The sequence below is a fragment of the Ahaetulla prasina genome, chromosome 6 (genome assembly GCF_028640845.1).
Source record: "Ahaetulla prasina isolate Xishuangbanna chromosome 6, ASM2864084v1, whole genome shotgun sequence".
Taxonomy (NCBI): Eukaryota; Metazoa; Chordata; class Lepidosauria; order Squamata; family Colubridae; genus Ahaetulla; species Ahaetulla prasina.
In genome coordinates this window covers 107709727-107730975 of record NC_080544.1, presented here as the reverse complement: position 1 = coordinate 107730975, position 21249 = coordinate 107709727, and the positions used below count along the sequence as shown (strand labels likewise).

The 21249-nt window shown below is 55.4% G+C and overlaps 16 non-coding genes across 16 annotated transcripts; all 16 read left to right on the top strand.

Annotated features, from left to right (window-relative positions):
• Nucleotides 1-2426: 2426 nt before the first annotated feature.
• On the top strand, nt 2427-2545 carry LOC131201553 (5S ribosomal RNA). Its single transcript, XR_009155918.1, has one exon. It is a non-coding gene; the product is annotated as a 5S ribosomal RNA (ribosomal RNA).
• A 1108-nt stretch (nt 2546-3653) lies between these two features.
• LOC131201552 (5S ribosomal RNA) lies at nt 3654-3772 on the top strand. Its single transcript, XR_009155917.1, has one exon. It is a non-coding gene; the product is annotated as a 5S ribosomal RNA (ribosomal RNA).
• A 1097-nt stretch (nt 3773-4869) lies between these two features.
• LOC131201550 (5S ribosomal RNA) lies at nt 4870-4988 on the top strand. Its single transcript, XR_009155916.1, has one exon. It is a non-coding gene; the product is annotated as a 5S ribosomal RNA (ribosomal RNA).
• A 1115-nt stretch (nt 4989-6103) lies between these two features.
• LOC131201549 (5S ribosomal RNA) lies at nt 6104-6222 on the top strand. Its single transcript, XR_009155915.1, has one exon. It is a non-coding gene; the product is annotated as a 5S ribosomal RNA (ribosomal RNA).
• A 1102-nt stretch (nt 6223-7324) lies between these two features.
• On the top strand, nt 7325-7443 carry LOC131201547 (5S ribosomal RNA). The gene has a single exon (XR_009155913.1). It is a non-coding gene; the product is annotated as a 5S ribosomal RNA (ribosomal RNA).
• Nucleotides 7444-8557: 1114 nt separating this feature from the next.
• LOC131201546 (5S ribosomal RNA) lies at nt 8558-8676 on the top strand. The gene has a single exon (XR_009155912.1). It is a non-coding gene; the product is annotated as a 5S ribosomal RNA (ribosomal RNA).
• A 1104-nt stretch (nt 8677-9780) lies between these two features.
• On the top strand, nt 9781-9899 carry LOC131201545 (5S ribosomal RNA). The gene has a single exon (XR_009155911.1). It is a non-coding gene; the product is annotated as a 5S ribosomal RNA (ribosomal RNA).
• Nucleotides 9900-10999: 1100 nt separating this feature from the next.
• LOC131201560 (5S ribosomal RNA) lies at nt 11000-11118 on the top strand. Its single transcript, XR_009155925.1, has one exon. It is a non-coding gene; the product is annotated as a 5S ribosomal RNA (ribosomal RNA).
• Nucleotides 11119-12223: 1105 nt separating this feature from the next.
• LOC131201544 (5S ribosomal RNA) lies at nt 12224-12342 on the top strand. Its single transcript, XR_009155910.1, has one exon. It is a non-coding gene; the product is annotated as a 5S ribosomal RNA (ribosomal RNA).
• Nucleotides 12343-13450: 1108 nt separating this feature from the next.
• Nucleotides 13451-13569, top strand: LOC131201543 (5S ribosomal RNA). Its single transcript, XR_009155909.1, has one exon. It is a non-coding gene; the product is annotated as a 5S ribosomal RNA (ribosomal RNA).
• A 1112-nt stretch (nt 13570-14681) lies between these two features.
• LOC131201559 (5S ribosomal RNA) lies at nt 14682-14800 on the top strand. The gene has a single exon (XR_009155924.1). It is a non-coding gene; the product is annotated as a 5S ribosomal RNA (ribosomal RNA).
• A 1108-nt stretch (nt 14801-15908) lies between these two features.
• Nucleotides 15909-16027, top strand: LOC131201542 (5S ribosomal RNA). The gene has a single exon (XR_009155908.1). It is a non-coding gene; the product is annotated as a 5S ribosomal RNA (ribosomal RNA).
• Nucleotides 16028-17134: 1107 nt separating this feature from the next.
• LOC131201541 (5S ribosomal RNA) lies at nt 17135-17253 on the top strand. Its single transcript, XR_009155907.1, has one exon. It is a non-coding gene; the product is annotated as a 5S ribosomal RNA (ribosomal RNA).
• A 1108-nt stretch (nt 17254-18361) lies between these two features.
• On the top strand, nt 18362-18480 carry LOC131201540 (5S ribosomal RNA). Its single transcript, XR_009155906.1, has one exon. It is a non-coding gene; the product is annotated as a 5S ribosomal RNA (ribosomal RNA).
• Nucleotides 18481-19590: 1110 nt separating this feature from the next.
• LOC131201539 (5S ribosomal RNA) lies at nt 19591-19709 on the top strand. Its single transcript, XR_009155905.1, has one exon. It is a non-coding gene; the product is annotated as a 5S ribosomal RNA (ribosomal RNA).
• Nucleotides 19710-20811: 1102 nt separating this feature from the next.
• Nucleotides 20812-20930, top strand: LOC131201562 (5S ribosomal RNA). Its single transcript, XR_009155927.1, has one exon. It is a non-coding gene; the product is annotated as a 5S ribosomal RNA (ribosomal RNA).
• The last annotated feature ends 319 nt before the right edge of the window (nt 20931-21249 follow it).

Sequence of the window (21249 nt, the reverse complement as noted above, 5' to 3'; positions counted from 1 at the left end):
CCTTTCTTTGCAATTGGAATGTAAACTGACCTTTTCCAATCCTGTGGCCACTGCTGAGTTTTCCAAATTTGCTGACAAATTGAGTGTAGCACTTTTACTGCATCGCCTTTTAAGATTTTGAATACTATCTCCTTCACTAGCTTTGTTGTTGCTCAGATTTTCTAAGGCCCATTTGACTTGGGATGTCTGGCTCAAGGTCAGTGACCACCCCATCATGGTTATCGGGGATGTTAAGCTCGTTCTTGTATAGTTCTTCTCAGTGATGGGATTCAAGTAATTTAACAACGGGTTTTCTGCCCTAATGATTTCTTCCAACAACCCGTTTGTCAAACTGCTCAGAAAGTTAACAACCGGTTTTCCCGAAGTGGTGCGAACTGGCTGAATCCCACCACTGGTTCTTCTGTGTAATTTTGCCATCTCTTCTTAGTCTCTTCTGCCTCTGTTAGGTCCCTGCCATTTTGGTCCTTTATCATGCCCATGAAACATTCCTTTCATATCTCCAATTTTTTTGAAATCATTATCATGAACAAATATTAAACGTTTTTTAAAAACCTGTAACTTAGAAAGAAATTTTAGAGGGATATTTAAACTGCTGTTATAAATTGGACAGTCACAGAGGGTTGACAGTTGAGAACTCTGTATGTGTATACTGTATGTGTCTGTACAAATAGTCCTCAAATTATGACTACAGTGGAGCCCAAAATTTATCTTGCTAAACAAGACAGTTCCTAAGTGGGTTTTTCCCTGTTTTATGACATTTCTTCCCACATTTCATAAGTGAGCCACTGTAGTTCTTAAGGTACTAACATGGTTGTTAAATGAATCTGGCTTGCCTGTTTAGTTGTAAGAAGGCCATAAAAGGTGATCATGTGAACCAGGACCCTGCAACTATCATAAATATGAGTCAGTTGCAGGGCGTCCATGGGGATGATAATCAATACTCGAAAACAATAAGTCAATTTTTTCATTATCTCTGTAAATTACAATGGTTCCCTAAATGAATAGTTGTAATTCGGGGGTTACCACAATAGATATGTACTGTATATGTGAAATACAGAAACAGATAAAAGACTTTTTTAAAAAAATGTTAAAGATCCCAAAAGAAAAAGGATGGAGGTTTTGGCAGAGCACAAGACGCACAGCCCCAGAATTGCGGTGAGTGCACTTGAGACAGGCTGAGTGGCTGCAGCAGCAGTAGACAAAGGAGGAAGGATGAGCCTGAAAGAAGGCAAGGAAAATGAGTGACCCTATAGATTGCATAAAAGCAGCAGCAAGTAGCCTGAGCACATCTACAGCACAGGTGTCAAACTTCCAACATCACATTGCTGTCACATGACGTTTTATGACATTTCCCCCATTTGTGGCGCTGGGGTGGGTGTGGCCTATGCATGACGCATCCAGCCCATGGACCATCAGTTTGACACCCCTGGTCTGCAGCCATATGTGATGACTCCCATAGACACCATTCCAAATGTCAACTCAGAGGACGATAAACCACTTCCAGAAACATTAGGAGGGAAATTGGTCAATGGCTCCAAGCAGCAGGCTTAGAGTGATTTTGCTAAAGCCCAGCTGCAGCAGGACAGCCCTGAGACTTAAGGTGGGCAAAAATGCAGCTGCAGTCAGTCAGCAATGAGGAAGAGGAACTGCTTATTGCACCTGATCCAAGAACACATAGTGCAGAGAAAAGGCAGGAGCAGTGAAGGTCAACCAGATTATGGCTATTTAGCACAGTAGACAGATGATGATGAAAACAACCTGTTCATTTCTTTCCTGTGTGTTCTTCCCTTAAACTTAGGGTTGTATGTCTTCAGCTGCTGCCTATCCCTTCCCTTACATTGACTTAACGTGCACTTCCCTGCGAATTTGCCTTTCTCTTGGAACTGACCATTTCTTTAGGAACTTGCTTTTGCCTAGTGGACTGTACTTGCTAGCTACATTTGAGTAGCTTAAAGAACTTATTTGATTCAATAAGTGCTAACATGGCGAATTCCTGTGGAATAGAAATAGAAGCTCCAAAGCCTTAATGAACACTCCTTAAATCCATGGAATCTGTGTGTATATGCATGAGTGTGACAGAATTGGCCTTTTGTCTCTGTTTGTCCTGAGTGTGAACGGCCTGCCCTACAGGGCGGCGTGTGTGGCAGCTGTATTTTGCCTGCAGGTTCCATCGGAATGGAGTCCGGGAGCTGTCCATGAGGCGTCCAGGCTTGCTAGGTTGAGGGGAGAAGGCTGGAGTTGTGGGAAGAGCCCGAGAGGCACATGCCCAGAGCCGGTGTGTGAGGTAGAGACAGGCTGTGCGTCAGGCCAAGGGGGAGGGATGGTCCTGTGGGAATCCGCTGAGCCCCTGGGTCGGATTCCCTACGAGGGCTTGTAGAGGGGGCGCTGCGGGTTGCTTAAAGGCAGCGGCAAGCAGCTTGAATGCCGTCTACGGCCATACTACCCTGAAAGCGCCCGATCCCGTCTGATCTCGGAAGCTAAGCAGGGTCAGGCCTGGTTAGTACTTGGATGGGAGACCGCCTGGGAATACCGGGTGCTGTAGGCTTTTGCCTCCTTTTGCTGCCACTTTTAAGACTTTTGCTGCCGCTTGCAGCCTGGCCGACGGAACTGCAACCCTGCTTTCCCCAGCCCCCGCCCCGCCCGTCTCCCCACCCCCCAAGATGCTCGATAGCCGCCCAATCAATCAAAACTCAAAAGCCAAGCTGTGTGATACCCAGGTAGTCCTTGACTTACCACCACAATTCAGCCCTAAGTTTCCCTCTTCCAAGCAAGGCGGTGGCGAAGTGAATTGCATCTTTGCCACAGTGGTGACGAGAATCACTGCCGTTGCCAAGTGAATCATCTGTCGTTAAGCGAATCTGCCAGCCGCATTGACTTTGCCTGTCGGACGCCCGCTGGGAAGATTAGGAAGGGGCCATCGCACGACCCTGGGAGGGTGTAACTTTCATCGAGACGCGCCAGTCGCCCATCCCCGAATTGGGATCGCCTGGCCGTGGGGATGCTGCAACGGTCATAGGTGCGAAAAAGGGTCATACAGCCCTTTTTACAGTGCTCATGGGCATTTCCAGAGTGGCTAGGTTAATGGTTTCACATCAAGGGCTGCCCGTTTATCTGTGTGCGTGCGCCTGTAGGCGTCTCTACCCGTGTCTGTGTATGCGAATTCCGGGAAGCGAAAGAACGTTTTCGAAAACTGAAATGTATAGCCGACAAGAAGAAGTGAGAAATCCTCTAAAAAGAGAGAAAGCGCTTAAGTCAGGATTTGAATCCCACCCTTCTTCTGCCGGCCTGGGCCCGTGATCAAGGTCTGGTGGGCAGCTGGCCTTTTGTCTCTGTTTGTCCAGTGTGAACGGCCTGCCCTGCAGGGCGGCGTGTGTGGCAGCTGTATTTTGCCTGCAGGTTCCATCGGAATGGAGTCCGGGAGCCGTCCATGAGGCGTCAGGCTTGCTAGGTTGAGGGAGAAGGCTGGAGTTGTGGGAAGAGCCGAGAGGCACATGCCCAGAGCCGGTGTGTGAGGTAGAGACAGGCTGTGCGTCAGGCCAAGGGGAGGGATGGTCCTGTGGAATCCGCTGAGCCCCTGGGTCGGATTCCCTACGAGGGCTTGTAGAGGGGGCGGTGTGGGTTGCTTAAAGGCAGCGGCAAGCAGCTTGAAAGCCGTCTACGGCCATACTACCCTGAAAGCGCCCGATCCCGTCTGATCTCGGAAGCTAAGCAGGGTCAGGCCTGGTTAGTACTTGGATGGGAGACCGCCTGGGAATACCGGGTGCTGTAGGCTTTTGCCTCCTTTTGCTGCCACTTTTAAGACTTTTGCTGCCGCTTGCAGCCTGGCCGACGGAACTGCAACCCTGCTTTCCCCAGCCCCGCCCCGCCTGTCTCCCCCAAGATGCTCGCTACCCGCCCAATCAATCAAAGCTCAAAAGCCAAGCTTTGTGATACGCAGGTAGTCCTTGACTTACCACCACAATTCAGCCCTAAGTTTCCCTCTTCCAAGCAAGGCGGTGGCGAAGTGAATTGCATCTTTGCCACAGTGGTGACGAGAATCACTGCCGTTGCCAAGTGAATCATCTGTCGTTAAGCGAATCTGCCAGCCGCATTGACTTTGCCTGTCGGACGCCCGCTGGGAAGATTAGGAAGGAGCCATCGCACGACCCTGGGAGGTGTAACTTTCATCGAGACGCGCCAGTCGCCCATCCCAATTGGGATCGCCTGGCCGTGGGGATGCTGCAACGGTCATAGGTGCGAAAAAGGGTCATACAGCCCTTTTTACAGTGCTCATGGGCATTTCCAGAGTGGCTAGGTTAAGGGTTTCACATCAAGGGCTGCCCGTTTATCTGTGTGCGCGCCTGTAGGCGTCTCTACCCGTGTCTGTGTATGCGAATTCGGGAAGCGAAAGAACGTTTTGAAAACTGAAATGTATAGCCGACAAGAAGAAGTGAGAAATCCTCTAAAAGAGAGAAAGCGCTTAAGTCAGGATTTGAATCCCACCTTCTTCTGCCGGCCTGGGCCCGTGATCAAGGTCTGGTGGGCAGCTGGCCTTTTGTCTCTGTTTGTCCAGTGTGAACGGCCTGCCCTGCCAGGCGGCGTGTGTGGCAGCTGTATTTTGCCTGCAGGTTCCATCGGAATGGAGTCCGGGAGCCGTCCATGAGGCGTCCAGGCTTGCTAGGTTGAGGGGAGAAGGCTGGAGTTGTGGGAAGAGCCCGAGAGGCACATGCCCAGAGCCGGTGTGTGAGGTAGAGACAGGCTGTGCGTCAGGCCAAGGGGGAGGGATGGTCCTGTGGGAATCCGCTGAGCCCCTGGGTCGGATTCCCTACGAGGGCTTGTAGAGGGGGCGCTGCGGGTTGCTTAAAGGCAGCGGCAAGCAGCTTGAATGCCGTCTACGGCCATACTACCCTGAAAGCGCCCGATCCCGTCTGATCTCGGAAGCTAAGCAGGGTCAGGCCTGGTTAGTACTTGGATGGGAGACCGCCTGGGAATACCGGGTGCTGTAGGCTTTTGCCTCCTTTTGCTGCCACTTTTAAGACTTTTGCTGCCGCTTGCAGCCTGGCCGACGGAACTGCAACCCTGCTTTCCCCAGCCCCCGCCCCGCCCGTCTCCCCACCCCCCAAGATGCTCGATAGCCGCCCAATCAATCAAAACTCAAAAGCCAAGCTTTGTGATACGCAGGTAGTCCTTGACTTACCACCACAATTCAGCCCTAAGTTTCCCTCTTCCAAGCAAGGCGGTGGCGAAGTGAATTGCATCTTTGCCACAGTGGTGACGAGAATCACTGCCGTTGCCAAGTGAATCATCTGTCGTTAAGCGAATCTGCCAGCCGCATTGACTTTGCCTGTCGGACGCCCGCTGGGAAGATTAGGAAGGAGCCATCGCACGACCCTGGGAGGGTGTAACTTTCATCGAGACGCGCCAGTCGCCCATCCCCGAATTGGGATCGCCTGGCCGTGGGGATGCTGCAACGGTCATAGGTGCGAAAAAGGGTCATACAGCCCTTTTTACAGTGCTCATGGGCATTTCCAGAGTGGCTAGGTTAAGGGTTTCACATCAAGGGCTGCCCGTTTATCTGTGTGCGTGCGCCTGTAGGCGTCTCTACCCGTGTCTGTGTATGCGAATTCCGGGAAGCGAAAGAACGTTTTCGAAAACTGAAATGTATAGCCGACAAGAAGAAGTGAGAAATCCTCTAAAAAGAGAGAAAGCGCTTAAGTCAGGATTTGAATCCCACCCTTCTTCTGCCGGCCTGGGCCCGTGATCAAGGTCTGGTGGGCAGCTGGCCTTTTGTCTCTGTTTGTCCCGAGTGTGAACGGCCTGCCCTGCAGGGCGGCGTGTGTGGCAGCTGTATTTTGCCTGCAGGTTCCATCGGAATGGAGTCCGGGAGCCGTCCATGAGGCGTCCAGGCTTGCTAGGTTGAGGGGAGAAGGCTGGAGTTGTGGGAAGAGCCCGAGAGGCACATGCCCAGAGCCGGTGTGTGAGGTAGAGACAGGCTGTGCGTCAGGCCAAGGGGGAGGGATGGTCCTGTGGGAATCCGCTGAGCCCCTGGGTCGGATTCCCTACGAGGGCTTGTAGAGGGGGCGCTGCGGGTTGCTTAAAGGCAGCGGCAAGCAGCTTGAATGCCGTCTACGGCCATACTACCCTGAAAGCGCCCGATCCCGTCTGATCTCGGAAGCTAAGCAGGGTCAGGCCTGGTTAGTACTTGGATGGGAGACCGCCTGGGAATACCGGGTGCTGTAGGCTTTTGCCTCCTTTTGCTGCCACTTTTAAGACTTTTGCTGCCGCTTGCAGCCTGGCTGACGGAACTGCAACCCTGCTTTCCCCAGCCCCGCCCCGCCCGTCTCCCCCAAGATGCTCGCTAGCCGCCCAATCAATCAAAGCTCAAAAGCCAAGCTTTGTGATACGCAGGTAGTCCTTGACTTACCACCACAATTCAGCCCTAAGTTTCCCTCTTCCAAGCAAGGCGGTGGTGAAGTGAATTGCATCTTTGCCACAGTGGTGACGAGAATCACTGCCGTTGCCAAGTGAATCATCTGTCGTTGCGAATCTGCCAGCCGCATTGACTTTGCCTGTCGGACGCCCGCTGGGAAGATTAGGAAGGGCCATCGCACGACCCTGGGAGGTGTAACTTTCATCGAGACGCGCCAGTCGCCCATCCCAATTGGGATCGCCTGGCCGTGGGGATGCTGCAACGGTCATAGGTGCGAAAAAGGGTCATACAGCCCTTTTTACAGTGCTCATGGGCATTTCCAGAGTGGCTAGGTTAAGGGTTTCACATCAAGGGCTGCCCGTTTATCTGTGTGCGTGCGCCTGTAGGCGTCTCTACCCGTGTCTGTGTATGCGAATTCCGGGAAGCGAAAGAACGTTTTCGAAAACTGAAATGTATAGCCGACAAGAAGAAGTGAGAAATCCTCTAAAAAGAGAGAAAGCGCTTAAGTCAGGATTTGAATCCCACCCTTCTTCTGCTGGCCTGGGCCCGTGATCAAGGTCTGGTGGGCAGCTGGCCTTTTGTCTCTGTTTGTCCCGAGTGTGAACGGCCTGCCCTGCAGGGCGGCGTGTGTGGCAGCTGTATTTTGCCTGCAGGTTCCATCGGAATGGAGTCCGGGAGCTGTCCATGAGGCGTCCAGGCTTGCTAGGTTGAGGGGAGAAGGCTGGAGTTGTGGGAAGAGCCCGAGAGGCACATGCCCAGAGCCGGTGTGTGAGGTAGAGACAGGCTGTGCGTCAGGCCAAGGGGGAGGGATGGTCCTGTGGGAATCCGCTGAGCCCCTGGGTCGGATTCCCTACGAGGGCTTGTAGAAGGGGCGCTGCGGGTTGCTTAAAGGCAGCGGCAAGCAGCTTGAATGCCGTCTACGGCCATACTACCCTGAAAGCGCCCGATCCCGTCTGATCTCGGAAGCTAAGCAGGGTCAGGCCTGGTTAGTACTTGGATGGGAGACCGCCTGGGAATACCGGGTGCTGTAGGCTTTTGCCTCCTTTTGCTGCCACTTTTAAGACTTTTGCTGCCGCTTGCAGCCTGGCCGACGGAACTGCAACCCTGCTTTCCCCAGCCCCCGCCCCGCCCGTCTCCCCACCCCCCAAGATGCTCGCTAGCCGCCCAATCAATCAAAGCTCAAAAGCCAAGCTTTGTGATACGCAGGTAGTCCTTGACTTACCACCACAATTCAGCCCTAAGTTTCCCTCTTCCAAGCAAGGCGGTGGCGAAGTGAATTGCATCTTTGCCACAGTGGTGACGAGAATCACTGCCGTTGCCAAGTGAATCATCTGTCGTTAAGCGAATCTGCCAGCCGCATTGACTTTGCCTGTCGGACGCCCGCTGGGAAGATTAGGAAGGGGCCATCGCACGACCCTGGGAGGGTGTAACTTTCATCGAGACGCGCCAGTCGCCCATCCCCGAATTGGGATCGCCTGGCCGTGGGGATGCTGCAACGGTCATAGGTGCGAAAAAGGGTCATACAGCCCTTTTTACAGTGCTCATGGGCATTTCCAGAGTGGCTAGGTTAAGGGTTTCACATCAAGGGCTGCCCGTTTATCTGTGTGCGTGCGCCTGTAGGCGTCTCTACCCGTGTCTGTGTATGCGAATTCCGGGAAGCGAAAGAACGTTTTCGAAAACTGAAATGTATAGCCGACAAGAAGAAGTGAGAAATCCTCTAAAAAGAGAGAAAGCGCTTAAGTCAGGATTTGAATCCCACCCTTCTTCTGCCGGCCTGGGCCCGTGATCAAGGTCTGGTGGGCAGCTGGCCTTTTGTCTCTGTTTGTCCCGAGTGTGAACGGCCTGCCCTGCAGGGCGGCGTGTGTGGCAGCTGTATTTTGCCTGCAGGTTCCATCGGAATGGAGTCCGGGAGCCGTCCATGAGGCGTCCAGGCTTGCTAGGTTGAGGGGAGAAGGCTGGAGTTGTGGGAAGAGCCCGAGAGGCACATGCCCAGAGCCGGTGTGTGAGGTAGAGACAGGCTGTGCGTCAGGCCAAGGGGGAGGGATGGTCCTGTGGGAATCCGCTGAGCCCCTGGGTCGGATTCCCTACGAGGGCTTGTAGAGGGGGCGCTGCGGTTGCTTAAAGGCAGCGGCAAGCAGCTTGAATGCCGTCTACGGCCATACTACCCTGAAAGCGCCCGATCCCGTCTGATCTCGGAAGCTAAGCAGGGTCAGGCCTGGTTAGTACTTGGATGGGAGACCGCCTGGGAATACCGGGTGCTGTAGGCTTTTGCCTCCTTTTGCTGCCACTTTTAAGACTTTTGCTGCCGCTTGCAGCCTGGCCGACGGAACTGCAACCCTGCTTTCCCCAGCCCCGCCCCGCCCGTCTCCCCCAAGATGCTCGCTAGCCGCCCAATCAATCAAAGCTCAAAAGCCAAGCTTTGTGATACGCAGGTAGTCCTTGACTTACCACCACAATTCAGCCCTAAGTTTCCTCTTCCAAGCAAGGCGGTGGTGAAGTGAATTGCATCTTTGCCACAGTGGTGACGAGAATCACTGCCGTTGCCAAGTGAATCATCTGTCGTTAAGCGAATCTGCCAGCCGCATTGACTTTGCCTGTCGGACGCCCGCTGGGAAGATTAGGAAGGAGCCATCGCACGACCCTGGGAGGGTGTAACTTTCATCGAGACGCCAGTCGCCCATCCCCGAATTGGGATCGCCTGGCCGTGGGGATGCTGCAACGGTCATAGGTGCGAAAAAGGGTCATACAGCCCTTTTTACAGTGCTCATGGGCATTTCCAGAGTGGCTAGGTTAAGGGTTTCACATCAAGGGCTGCCCGTTTATCTGTGTGCGTGCGCCTGTAGGCCTCTCTACCCGTGTCTGTGTATGCGAATTCCGGGAAGCGAAAGAACGTTTTCGAAAACTGAAATGTATAGCCGACAAGAAGAAGTGAGAAATCCTCTAAAAAGAGAGAAAGCGCTTAAGTCAGGATTTGAATCCCACCCTTCTTCTGCCGGCCTGGGCCCGTGATCAAGGTCTGGTGGGCAGCTGGCCTTTTGTCTCTGTTTGTCCCGTGTGGGAACGGCCTGCCCTGCAGGGCGGCGTGTGTGGCAGCTGTATTTTGCCTGCAGGTTCCATCGGAATGGAGTCCGGAGCCGTCCATGAGGCGTCCAGGCTTGCTAGGTTGAGGGGAGAAGGCTGGAGTTGTGGGAAGAGCCCGAGAGGCACATGCCCAGAGCCGGTGTGTGAGGTAGAGACAGGCTGTGCGTCAGGCCAAGGGGGAGGGATGGTCCTGTGGGAATCCGCTGAGCCCCTGGGTCGGATTCCCTACGAGGGCTTGTAGAGGGGGCGCTGCGGGTTGCTTAAAGGCAGCGGCAAGCAGCATGAATGCCGTCTACGGCCATACTACCCTGAAAGCGCCCGATCCCGTCTGATCTCGGAAGCTAAGCAGGGTCAGGCCTGGTTAGTACTTGGATGGGAGACCGCCTGGGAATACCGGGTGCTGTAGGCTTTTGCCTCCTTTTGCTGCCACTATTAAGACTTTTGCTGCCGCTTGCAGCCTGGCCGACGGAACTGCAACCCTGCTTTCCCCAGCCCCCGCCCCGCCCGTCTCCCCCCCCAAGATGCTCGCTAGCCGCCCAATCAATCAAAGCTCAAAAGCCAAGCTTTGTGATACGCAGGTAGTCCTTGACTTACCACCACAATTCAGCCCTAAGTTTCCCTCTTCCAAGCAAGGCGGTGGTGAAGTGAATTGCATCTTTGCCACAGTGGTGACGAGAATCACTGCCGTTGCCAAGTGAATCATCTGTCGTTAAGCGAATCTGCCAGCCGCATTGACTTTGCCTGTCGGACGCCCGCTGGGAAGATTAGGAAGGAGCCATCGCACGACCCTGGGAGGGTGTAACTTTCATCGAGACGCCGCCAGTCGCCCATCCCGAATTGGGATCGCCTGGCCGTGGGGATGCTGCAACGGTCATAGGTGCGGAAAAGGGTCATACAGCCCTTTTTACAGTGCTCATGGGCATTTCCAGAGTGGCTAGGTTAAGGGTTTCACATCAAGGGCTGCCCGTTTATCTGTGTGCGCGCCTGTAGGCGTCTCTACCCGTGTCTGTGTATGCGAATTCGGGAAGCGAAAGAACGTTTTCGAAAACTGAAATGTATAGCCGACAAGAAGAAGTGAGAAATCCTCTAAAAGAGAAAGCGCTTAAGTCAGGATTTGAATCCCACCTTCTTCTGCCGGCCTGGGCCCGTGATCAAGGTCTGGTGGGCAGCTGGCCTTTTGTCTCTGTTTGTCCAGTGTGAACGGCCTGCCCTGCAGGGCGGCGTGTGTGGCAGCTGTATTTTGCCTGCAGGTTCCATCGGAATGGAGTCCGGAGCCGTCCATGAGGCGTCCAGGCTTGCTAGGTTGAGGAGAAGGCTGGAGTTGTGGGAAGAGCCCGAGAGGCACATGCCCAGAGCCGGTGTGTGAGGTAGAGACAGGCTGTGCGTCAGGCCAAGGGGGAGGGATGGTCCTGTGGGAATCCGCTGAGCCCCTGGGTCGGATTCCCTACGAGGGCTTGTAGAGGGGGCGCTGCGGGTTGCTTAAAGGCAGCGGCAAGCAGCTTGAATGCCGTCTACGGCCATACTACCCTGAAAGCGCCCGACCCCGTCTGATCTCGGAAGCTAAGCAGGGCCAGGCCTGGTTAGTACTTGGATGGGAGACCGCCTGGGAATACCGGGTGCTGTAGGCTTTTGCCTCCTTTTGCTGCCACTTTTAAGACTTTTGCTGCCGCTTGCAGCCTGGCCGACGGAACTGCAACCCTGCTTTCCCTAGCCCCGCCCCGCCCGTCTCCCCCAAGATGCTCGCTAGCCGCCCAATCAATCAAAGCTCAAAAGCCAAGCTTTGTGATACGCAGGTAGTCCTTGACTTACCACCACAATTCAGCCCTAAGTTTCCCTCTTCCAAGCAAGGCGGTGGCGAAGTGGTGCATCTTTGCCACAGTGGTGACGAGAATCACTGCCGTTGCCAAGTGAATCATCTGTCGTTAAGCGAATCTGCCAGCCGCATTGACTTTGCCTGTCGGACGCCCGCTGGGAAGATTAGGAAGGGGCCATCGCACGACCCTGGGAGGGTGTAACTTTCATCGAGACGCGCCAGTCGCCCATCCCCGAATTGGGATCGCCTGGCCGTGGGGATGCTGCAACGGTCATAGGTGCGAAAAAGGGTCATACAGCCCTTTTTACAGTGCTCATGGGCATTTCCAGAGTGGCTAGGTTAAGGGTTTCACATCAAGGGCTGCCCGTTTATCTGTGTGCGTGCGCCTGTAGGCGTCTCTACCCGTGTCTGTGTATGCGAATTCCGGGAAGCGAAAGAAAGTTTTGAAAACTGAAATGTATAGCCGACAAGAAGAAGTGAGAAATCCTCTAAAAAGAGAGAAAGCGCTTAAGTCAGGATTTGAATCCCACCCTTCTTCTGCCGGCCTGGGCCCGTGATCAAGGTCTGGTGGGCAGCTGGCCTTTTGTCTCTGTTTGTCCCGAGTGTGAACGGCCTGCCCTGCCGGGCGGCGTGTGTGGCAGCTGTATTTTGCCTGCAGGTTCCATCGGAATGGAGTCCGGGAGCCGTCCATGAGGCGTCCAGGCTTGCTAGGTTGAGGGGAGAAGGCTGGAGTTGTGGGAAGAGCCCGAGAGGCACATGCCCAGAGCCGGTGTGTGAGGTAGAGACAGGCTGTGCGTCAGGCCAAGGGGGAGGGATGGTCCTGTGGGAATCCGCTGAGCCCCTGGGTCGGATTCCCTACGAGGGCTTGTAGAGGGGGCGCTGCGGGTTGCTTAAAGGCAGCGGCAAGCAGCTTGAATGCCGTCTACGGCCATACTACCCTGAAAGCGCCCGATCCCGTCTGATCTCGGAAGCTAAGCAGGGTCAGGCCTGGTTAGTACTTGGATGGGAGACCGCCTGGGAATACCGGGTGCTGTAGGCTTTTGCCTCCTTTTGCTGCCACTTTTAAGACTTTTGCTGCCGCTTGCAGCCTGGCCGACGGAACTGCAACCCTGCTTTCCCCAGCCCCCGCCCCGCCCGTCTCCCCCCCCCAAGATGCTCGCTAGCCGCCCAATCAATCAAAGCTCAAAAGCCAAGCTTTGTGATACGCAGGTAGTCCTTGACTTACCACCACAATTCAGCCCTAAGTTTCCCTCTTCCAAGCAAGGCGGTGGCGAAGTGAATTGCATCTTTGCCACAGTGGTGACGAGAATCACTGCCGTTGCCAAGTGAATCATCTGTCGTTAAGCGAATCTGCCAGCCGCATTGACTTTGCCTGTCGGACGCCCGCTGGGAAGATTAGGAAGGGGCCATCGCACGACCCTGGGAGGGTGTAACTTTCATCGAGACGCGCCAGACGCCCATCCCCGAATTGGGATCGCCTGGCCGTGGGGATGCTGCAACGGTCATAGGTGCGAAAAAGGGTCATACAGCCCTTTTTACAGTGCTCATGGGCATTTCCAGAGTGGCTAGGTTAATGGTTTCACATCAAGGGCTGCCCGTTTATCTGTGTGCGTCGCCTGTAGGCGTCTCTACCCGTGTCTGTGTATGCGAATTCCGGGAAGCGAAGAACGTTTTCGAAAACTGAAATGTATAGCCGACAAGAAGAAGTGAGAAATCCTCTAAAAAGAGAGAAAGCGCTTAAGTCAGGATTTGAATCCCACCCTTCTTCTGCCGGCCTGGGCCCGTGATCAAGGTCTGGTGGGCAGCTGGCCTTTTGTCTCTGTTTGTCCCGAGTGTGAACGGCCTGCCTGCAGGGCGGCGTGTGTGGCAGCTGTATTTTGCCTGCAGGTTCCATCGGAATGGAGTCCGGGAGCCGTCCATGAGGCGTCCAGGCTTGCTAGGTTGAGGGGAGAAGGCTGGAGTTGTGGGAAGAGCCCGAGAGGCACATGCCCAGAGCCGGTGTGTGAGGTAGAGACAGGCTGTGCGTCAGGCCAAGGGGGAGGATGGTCCTGTGGAATCCGCTGACCCGCTGGGTCGGAGTCCCTGGGAGGGCTTGTAGAGGGGGCGCTGCGGGTTGCTTAAAGGCAGCGGCAAGCAGCTTGAATGCCGTCTACGGCCATACTACCCTGAAAGCGCCCGATCCCGTCTGATCTCGGAAGCTAAGCAGGGTCAGGCCTGGTTAGTACTTGGATGGGAGACCGCCTGGGAATACCGGGTGCTGTAGGCTTTTGCCTCCTTTTGCTGCCACTTTTAAGACTTTTGCTGCCGCTTGCAGCCTGGCCGACGGAACTGCAACCCTGCTTTCCCCAGCCCCCGCCCCGCCCCGCCCGTCTCCCCCAAGATGCTCGCTAGCCGCCCAATCAATCAAAGCTCAAAAGCCAAGCTTTGTGATACGCAGGTAGTCCTTGACTTACCACCACAATTCAGCCCTAAGTTTCCCTCTTCCAAGCAAGGCGGTGGCGAAGTGAATTGCATCTTTGCCACAGTGGTGACGAGAATCACTGCCGTTGCCAAGTGAATCATCTGTCGTTAAGCGAATCTGCCAGCCGCATTGACTTTGCCTGTCGGACGCCCGCTGGGAAGATTAGGAAGGGGCCATCGCACGACCCTGGGAGGGTGTAACTTTCATCGAGACGCGCCAGTCGCCCATCCCCGAATTGGGATCGCCTGGCCGTGGGGATGCTGCAACGGTCATAGGTGCGAAAAAGGGTCATACAGCCCTTTTTACAGTGCTCATGGGCATTTCCAGAGTGGCTAGGTTAAGGGTTTCACATCAAGGGCTGCCCGTTTATCTGTGTGCGTGCGCCTGTAGGCGTCTCTACCCGTGTCTGTGTATGCGAATTCCGGGAAGCGAAAGAACGTTTTCGAAAACTGAAATGTATAGCCGACAAGAAGAAGTGAGAAATCCTCTAAAAAGAGAGAAAGCGCTTAAGTCAGGATTTGAATCCCACCCTTCTTCTGCCGGCCTGGGCCCGTGATCAAGGTCTGGTGGGCAGCTGGCCTTTTGTCTCTGTTTGTCCCGAGTGTGAACGGCCTGCCCTGCAGGGCGGCGTGTGGCAGCTGTATTTTGCCTGCAGGTTCCATCGGAATGGAGTCCGGGAGCCGTCCATGAGGCGTCCAGGCTTGCTAGGTTGAGGGGAGAAGGCTGGAGTTGTGGGAAGAGCCCGAGAGGCACATGCCCAGAGCCGGTGTGTGAGGTAGAGACAGGCTGTGCGTCAGGCCAAGGGGGAGGGATGGTCCTGTGGGAATCCGCTGAGCCCCTGGGTCGGATTCCCTACGAGGGCTTGTAGAGGGGGCGCTGCGGGTTGCTTAAAGGCAGCGGCAAGCAGCATGAATGCCGTCTACGGCCATACTACCCTGAAAGCGCCCGATCCCGTCTGATCTCGGAAGCTAAGCAGGGTCAGGCCTGGTTAGTACTTGGATGGGAGACCGCCTGGGAATACTGGGTGCTGTAGGCTTTGCCTCCTTTGCTGCCACTTTTACGACTTTTGCTGCCGCTTGCAGCCTGGCCGACGGAACTGCAACCCTGCTTTCCCCAGCCCCCGCCCCGCCCGTCTCCCCCCCCCAAGATGCTCGCTAGCCGCCCAATCAATCAAAGCTCAAAAGCCAAGCTTTGTGATACGCAGGGAGACCTTGGCTTACCACCACAATTCAGCCCTAAGTTTCCTCTTCCAAGCAAGGCGGTGGCGAAGTGAATTGCATCTTTGCCACAGTGGTGACGAGAATCACTGCCGTTGCCAAGTGAATCATCTGTCGTTAAGCGAATCTGCCAGCCGCATTGACTTTGCCTGTCGGACGCCCGCTGGGAAGATTAGGAAGGAGCCATCGCACGACCCTGGGAGGGTGTAACTTTCATCGAGACGCGCCAGTCGCCCATCCCCGAATTGGGATCGCCTGGCCGTGGGGATGCTGCAACGGTCATAGGTGCGAAAAAGGGTCATACAGCCCTTTTTACAGTGCTCATGGGCATTTCCAGAGTGGCTAGGTTAAGGGTTTCACATCAAGGGCTGCCCGTTTATCTGTGTGCGTGCGCCTGTAGGCGTCTCTACCCGTGTCTGTGTATGCGAATTCCGGGAAGCGAAAGAACGTTTTCCAAAAACTGAAATTTATAGCCGACAAGAAGAAGTGAGAAATCCTCTAAAAAGAGAGAAAGCGCTTAAGTCAGGATTTGAATCCCACCCTTCTTCTGCCGGCCTGGGCCCGTGATCAAGGTCTGGTGGGCAGCTGGCCTTTTGTCTCTGTTTGTCCAGTGTGAACGGCCTGCCCTGCAGGGCGGCGTGTGTGGCAGCTGTATTTTGCCTGCAGGTTCCATCGGAATGGAGTCCGGGAGCCGTCCATGAGGCGTCCAGGCTTGCTAGGTTGAGGGGAGAAGGCTGGAGTTGTGGGAAGAGCCCGAGAGGCACATGCCCAGAGCCGGTGTGTGAGGTAGAGACAGGCTGTGCGTCAGGCCAAGGGGGAGGGATGGTCCTGTGGAATCCGCTGAGCCCCTGGGTCGGATTCCCTACGAGGGCTTGTAGAGGGGGCGCTGCGGGTTGCTTAAAGGCAGCGGCAAGCAGCTTGAATGCCGTCTACGGCCATACTACCCTGAAAGCGCCCGATCCCGTCTGATCTCGGAAGCTAAGCAGGGTCAGGCCTGGTTAGTACTTGGATGGGAGACCGCCTGGGAATACCGGGTGCTGTAGGCTTTTGCCTCCTTTTGCTGCCACTTTTAAGACTTTTGCTGCCGCTTGCAGCCTGGCCGACGGAACTGCAACCCTGCTTTCCCCAGCCCCCGCCCCGCCCGTCTCCCCCCCCCAAGATGCTCGCTAGCCGCCCAATCAATCAAAGCTCAAAAGCCAAGCTTTGTGATACGCAGGTAGTCCTTGACTTACCACCACAATTCAGCCCTAAGTTTCCCTCTTCCAAGCAAGGCGGTGGTGAAGTGGTGCATCTTTGCCACAGTGGTGACGAGAATCACTGCCGTTGCCAAGTGAATCATCTGTCGTTGCGAATCTGCCAGCCGCATTGACTTTGCCTGTCGGACGCCCGCTGGGAAGATTAGGAAGGGCCATCGCACGACCCTGGGAGGTGTAACTTTCATCGAGACGCCGCCAGTCGCCCATCCCGAATTGGGATCGCCTGGCCGTGGGGATGCTGCAACGGTCATAGGTGCGAAAAAGGGTCATACAGCCCTTTTTACAGTGCTCATGGGCATTTCCAGAGTGGCTAGGTTAAGGGTTTCACATCAAGGGCTGCCCGTTTATCTGTGTGCGTGCGCCTGTAGGCCTCTCTACCCGTGTCTGTGTATGCGAATTCCGGGAAGCGAAAGAACGTTTTCGAAAACTGAAATGTATAGCCGACAAGAAGAAGTGAGAAATCCTCTAAAAAGAGAGAAAGCGCTTAAGTCAGGATTTGAATCCCACCCTTCTTCTGCCGGCCTGGGCCCGTGATCAAGGTCTGGTGGGCAGCTGGCCTTTTGTCTCTGTTTGTCCCGAGTGTGAACGGCCTGCCCTGCAGGGCGGCGTGTGTGGCAGCTGTATTTTGCCTGCAGGTTCCATCGGAATGGAGTCCGGGAGCCGTCCATGAGGCGTCCAGGCTTGCTAGGTTGAGGGGAGAAGGCTGGAGTTGTGGGAAGAGCCCGAGAGGCACATGCCCAGAGCCGGTGTGTGAGGTAGAGACAGGCTGTGCGTCAGGCCAAGGGGGAGGGATGGTCCTGTGGGAATCCGCTGAGCCCCTGGGTCGGATTCCCTACGAGGGCTTGTAGAAGGGGCGCTGCGGGTTGCTTAAAGGCAGCGGCAAGCAGCTTGAATGCCGTCTACGGCCATACTACCCTGAAAGCGCCCGATCCCGTCTGATCTCGGAAGCTAAGCAGGGTCAGGCCTGGTTAGTACTTGGATGGGAGACCGCCTGGGAATACCGGGTGCTGTAGGCTTTTGCCTCCTTTTGCTGCCACTTTTAAGACTTTTGCTGCCGCTTGCAGCCTGGCCGACGGAACTGCAACCCTGCTTTCCCCAGCCCCCGCCCCGCCCGTCTCCCCCCCCCAAGATGCTCGCTAGCCGCCCAATCAATCAAAGCTCAAAAGCCAAGCTTTGTGATACGCAGGTAGTCCTTGACTTACCACCACAATTCAGCCCTAAGTTTCCCTCTTCCAAGCAAGGCGGTGGCGAAGTGAATTGCATCTTTGCCACAGTGGTGACGAGAATCACTGCCGTTGCCAAGTGAATCATCTGTCGTTAAGCGAATCTGCCAGCCGCATTGACTTTGCCTGTCGGACGCCCGCTGGGAAGATTAGGAAGGAGCCATCGCACGACCCTGGGAGGGTGTAACTTTCATCGAGACGCGCCAGTCGCCCATCCCCGAATTGGGATCGCCTGGCCGTGGGGATGCTGCAACGGTCATAGGTGCGAAAAAGGGTCATACAGCCCTTTTTACAGTGCTCATGGGCATTTCCAGAGTGGCTAGGTTAAGGGTTTCACATCAAGGGCTGCCCGTTTATCTGTGTGCGTGCGCCTGTAGGCCTCTCTACCCGTGTCTGTGTATGCGAATTCCGGGAAGCGAAAGAACGTTTTCGAAAACTGAAATGTATAGCCGACAAGAAGAAGTGAGAAATCCTCTAAAAAGAGAGAAAGCGCTTAAGTCAGGATTTGAATCCCACCCTTCTTCTGCCGGCCTGGGCCCGTGATCAAGGTCTGGTGGGCAGCTGGCCTTTTGTCTCTGTTTGTCCAGTGTGAACGGCCTGCCCTGCAGGCGGCGTGTGGCAGCTGTATTTTGCCTTCAGGTTCCATCGGAATGGAGTCCGGGAGCCGTCCATGAGGCGTCCAGGCTTGCTAGGTTGAGGGGAGAAGGCTGGAGTTGTGGGAAGAGCCCGAGAGGCACATGCCCAGAGCCGGTGTGTGAGGTAGAGACAGGCTGTGCGTCAGGCCAAGGGGGAGGGATGGTCCTGTGGGAATCCGCTGAGCCCCTGGGTCGGATTCCCTACGAGGGCTTGTAGAGGGGGCGCTGCGGGTTGCTTAAAGGCAGCGGCAAGCAGCTTGAATGCCGTCTACGGCCATACTACCCTGAAAGCGCCCGATCCCGTCTGATCTCGGAAGCTAAGCAGGGTCAGGCCTGGTTAGTACTTGGATGGGAGACCGCCTGGGAATACCGGGTGCTGTAGGCTTTTGCCTCCTTTTGCTGCCACTTTTAAGACTTTTGCTGCCGCTTGCAGCCTGGCCGACGGAACTGCAACCCTGCTTTCCCCAGCCCCCGCCCCGCCCGTCTCCCCCCCCCAAGATGCTCGCTAGCCGCCCAATCAATCAAAGCTCAAAAGCCAAGCTTTGTGATACGCAGGTAGTCCTTGACTTACCACCACAATTCAGCCCTAAGTTTCCCTCTTCCAAGCAAGGCGGTGGTGAAGTGGTGCATCTTTGCCACAGTGGTGACGAGAATCACTGCCGTTGCCAAGTGAATCATCTGTCGTTAGCGAATCTGCCAGCCGCATTGACTTTGCCTGTCGGACGCCCGCTGGGAAGATTAGGAAGGGGCCATCGCACGACCCTGGGAGGGTGTAACTTTCATCGAGACGCGCCAGTCGCCCATCCCCGAATTGGGATCGCCTGGCCGTGGGGATGCTGCAACGGTCATAGGTGCGAAAAAGGGTCATACAGCCCTTTTTACAGTGCTCATGGGCATTTCCAGAGTGGCTAGGTTAAGGGTTTCACATCAAGGGCTGCCCGTTTATCTGTGTGCGTGCGCCTGTAGGCGTCTCTACCCGTGTCTGTGTATGCGAATTCCGGGAAGCGAAAGAACGTTTTCGAAAACTGAAATGTATAGCCGACAAGAAGAAGTGAGAAATCCTCTAAAAAGAGAGAAAGCGCTTAAGTCAGGATTTGAATCCCACCCTTCTTCTGCCGGCCTGGGCCCGTGATCAAGGTCTGGTGGGCAGCTGGCCTTTTGTCTCTGTTTGTTCCCAGTGTGAACGGCCTGCCCTGCAGGGCGGCGTGTGTGGCAGCTGTATTTTGCCTGCAGGTTCCATCGGAATGGAGTCCGGGAGCCGTCCATGAGGCGTCCAGGCTTGCTAGGTTGAGGGGAGAAGGCTGGAGTTGTGGGAAGAGCCCGAGAGGCACATGCCCAGAGCCGGTGTGTGAGGTAGAGACAGGCTGTGCGTCAGGCCAAGGGGGAGGGATGGTCCTGTGGGAATCCGCTGAGCCCCTGGGTCGGATTCCCTACGAGGGCTTGTAGAGGGGGCGCTGCGGGTTGCTTAAAGGCAGCGGCAAGCAGCTTGAATGCCGTCTACGGCCATACTACCCTGAAAGCGCCCGATCCCGTCTGATCTCGGAAGCTAAGCAGGGTCAGGCCTGGTTAGTACTTGGATGGGAGACCGCCTGGGAATACCGGGTGCTGTAGGCTTTTGCCTCCTTTTGCTGCCACTTTTAAGACTTTTGCTGCCGCTTGCAGCCTGGCCGACGGAACTGCAACCCTGCTTTCCCCAGCCCCCGCCCCGCCCGTCTCCCCCCCCCAAGATGCTCGCTAGCCGCCCAATCAATCAAAGCTCAAAAGCCAAGCTTTGTGATACGCAGGTAGTCCTTGACTTACCACCACAATTCAGCCCTAAGTTTCCCTCTTCCAAGCAAGGCGGTGGCGAAGTGAATTGCATCTTTGCCACAGTGGTGACGAGAATCACTGCCGTTGCCAAGTGAATCATCTGTCGTTGCGAATCTGCCAGCCGCATTGACTTTGCCTGTCGGACGCCCGCTGGGAAGATTAGGAAGGGCCATCGCACGACCCTGGGAGGTGTAACTTTCATCGAGACGCCAGTCGCCCATCCCGAATTGGGATCGCCTGGCCGTGGGGATGCTGCAACGGTCATAGGTGCGAAAAAGGGTCATACAGCCCTTTTTACAGTGCTCATGGGCATTTCCAGAGTGGCTAGGTTAAGGGTTTCACATCAAGGGCTGCCCGTTTATCTGTGTGCGTGCGCCTGTAGGCCTCTCTACCCGTGTCTGTGTATGCGAATTCCGGGAAGCGAAAGAACGTTTTCGAAAACTGAAATGTATAGCCGACAAGAAGAAGTGAGAAATCCTCTAAAAAGAGAGAAAGCGCTTAAGTCAGGATTTGAATCCCACCCTTCTTCTGCCGGCCTGGGCCCGTGATCAAGGTCTGGTGGGCAGCTGGCCTTTTGTCTCTGTTTGTCCAGTGTGAACGGCCTGCCCTGCAGGGCGGCGTGTGGCAGCTGTATTTTGCCTGCAGGTTCCATCGGAATGGAGTCCGGGAGCCGTCCATGAGGCGTCCAGGCTTGCTAGGTTGAGGGGAGAAGGCTGGAGTTGTGGGAAGAGCCCGAGAGGCACATGCCCAGAGCCGGTGTGTGAGGTAGAGACAGGCTGTGCGTCAGGCCAAGGGGGAGGGATGGTCCTGTGGGAATCCGCTGAGCCCCTGGGTCGGATTCCCTACGAGGGCTTGTAGAGGGGGCGCTGCGGGTTGCTTAAAGGCAGCGGCAAGCAGCTTGAATGCCGTCTACGGCCATACTACCCTGAAAGCGCCCGACCCCGTCTGATCTGGGAAGCTAAGCAGGGTCAGGCCTGGTTAGTACTTGGATGGGAGACCGCCTGGGAATACCGGGTGCTGTAGGCTTTTGCCTCCTTTTGCTGCCACTTTTAAGACTTTTGCTGCCGCTTGCAGCCTGGCCGACGGAACTGCAACCCTGCTTTCCCCAGCCCCGCCCCGCCCGTCTCCCCCAAGATGCTCGCTAGCCGCCCAATCAATCAAAGCTCAAAAGCCAAGCTTTGTGATACGCAGGTAGTCCTTGACTTACCACCACAATTCAGCCCTAAGTTTCCCTCTTCCAAGCAAGGCGGTGGCGAAGTGAATTGCATCTTTGCCACAGTGGTGACGAATCACTGCCGTTGCCAAGTGAATCATCTGTCGTTGCGAATCTGCCAGCCGCATTGAC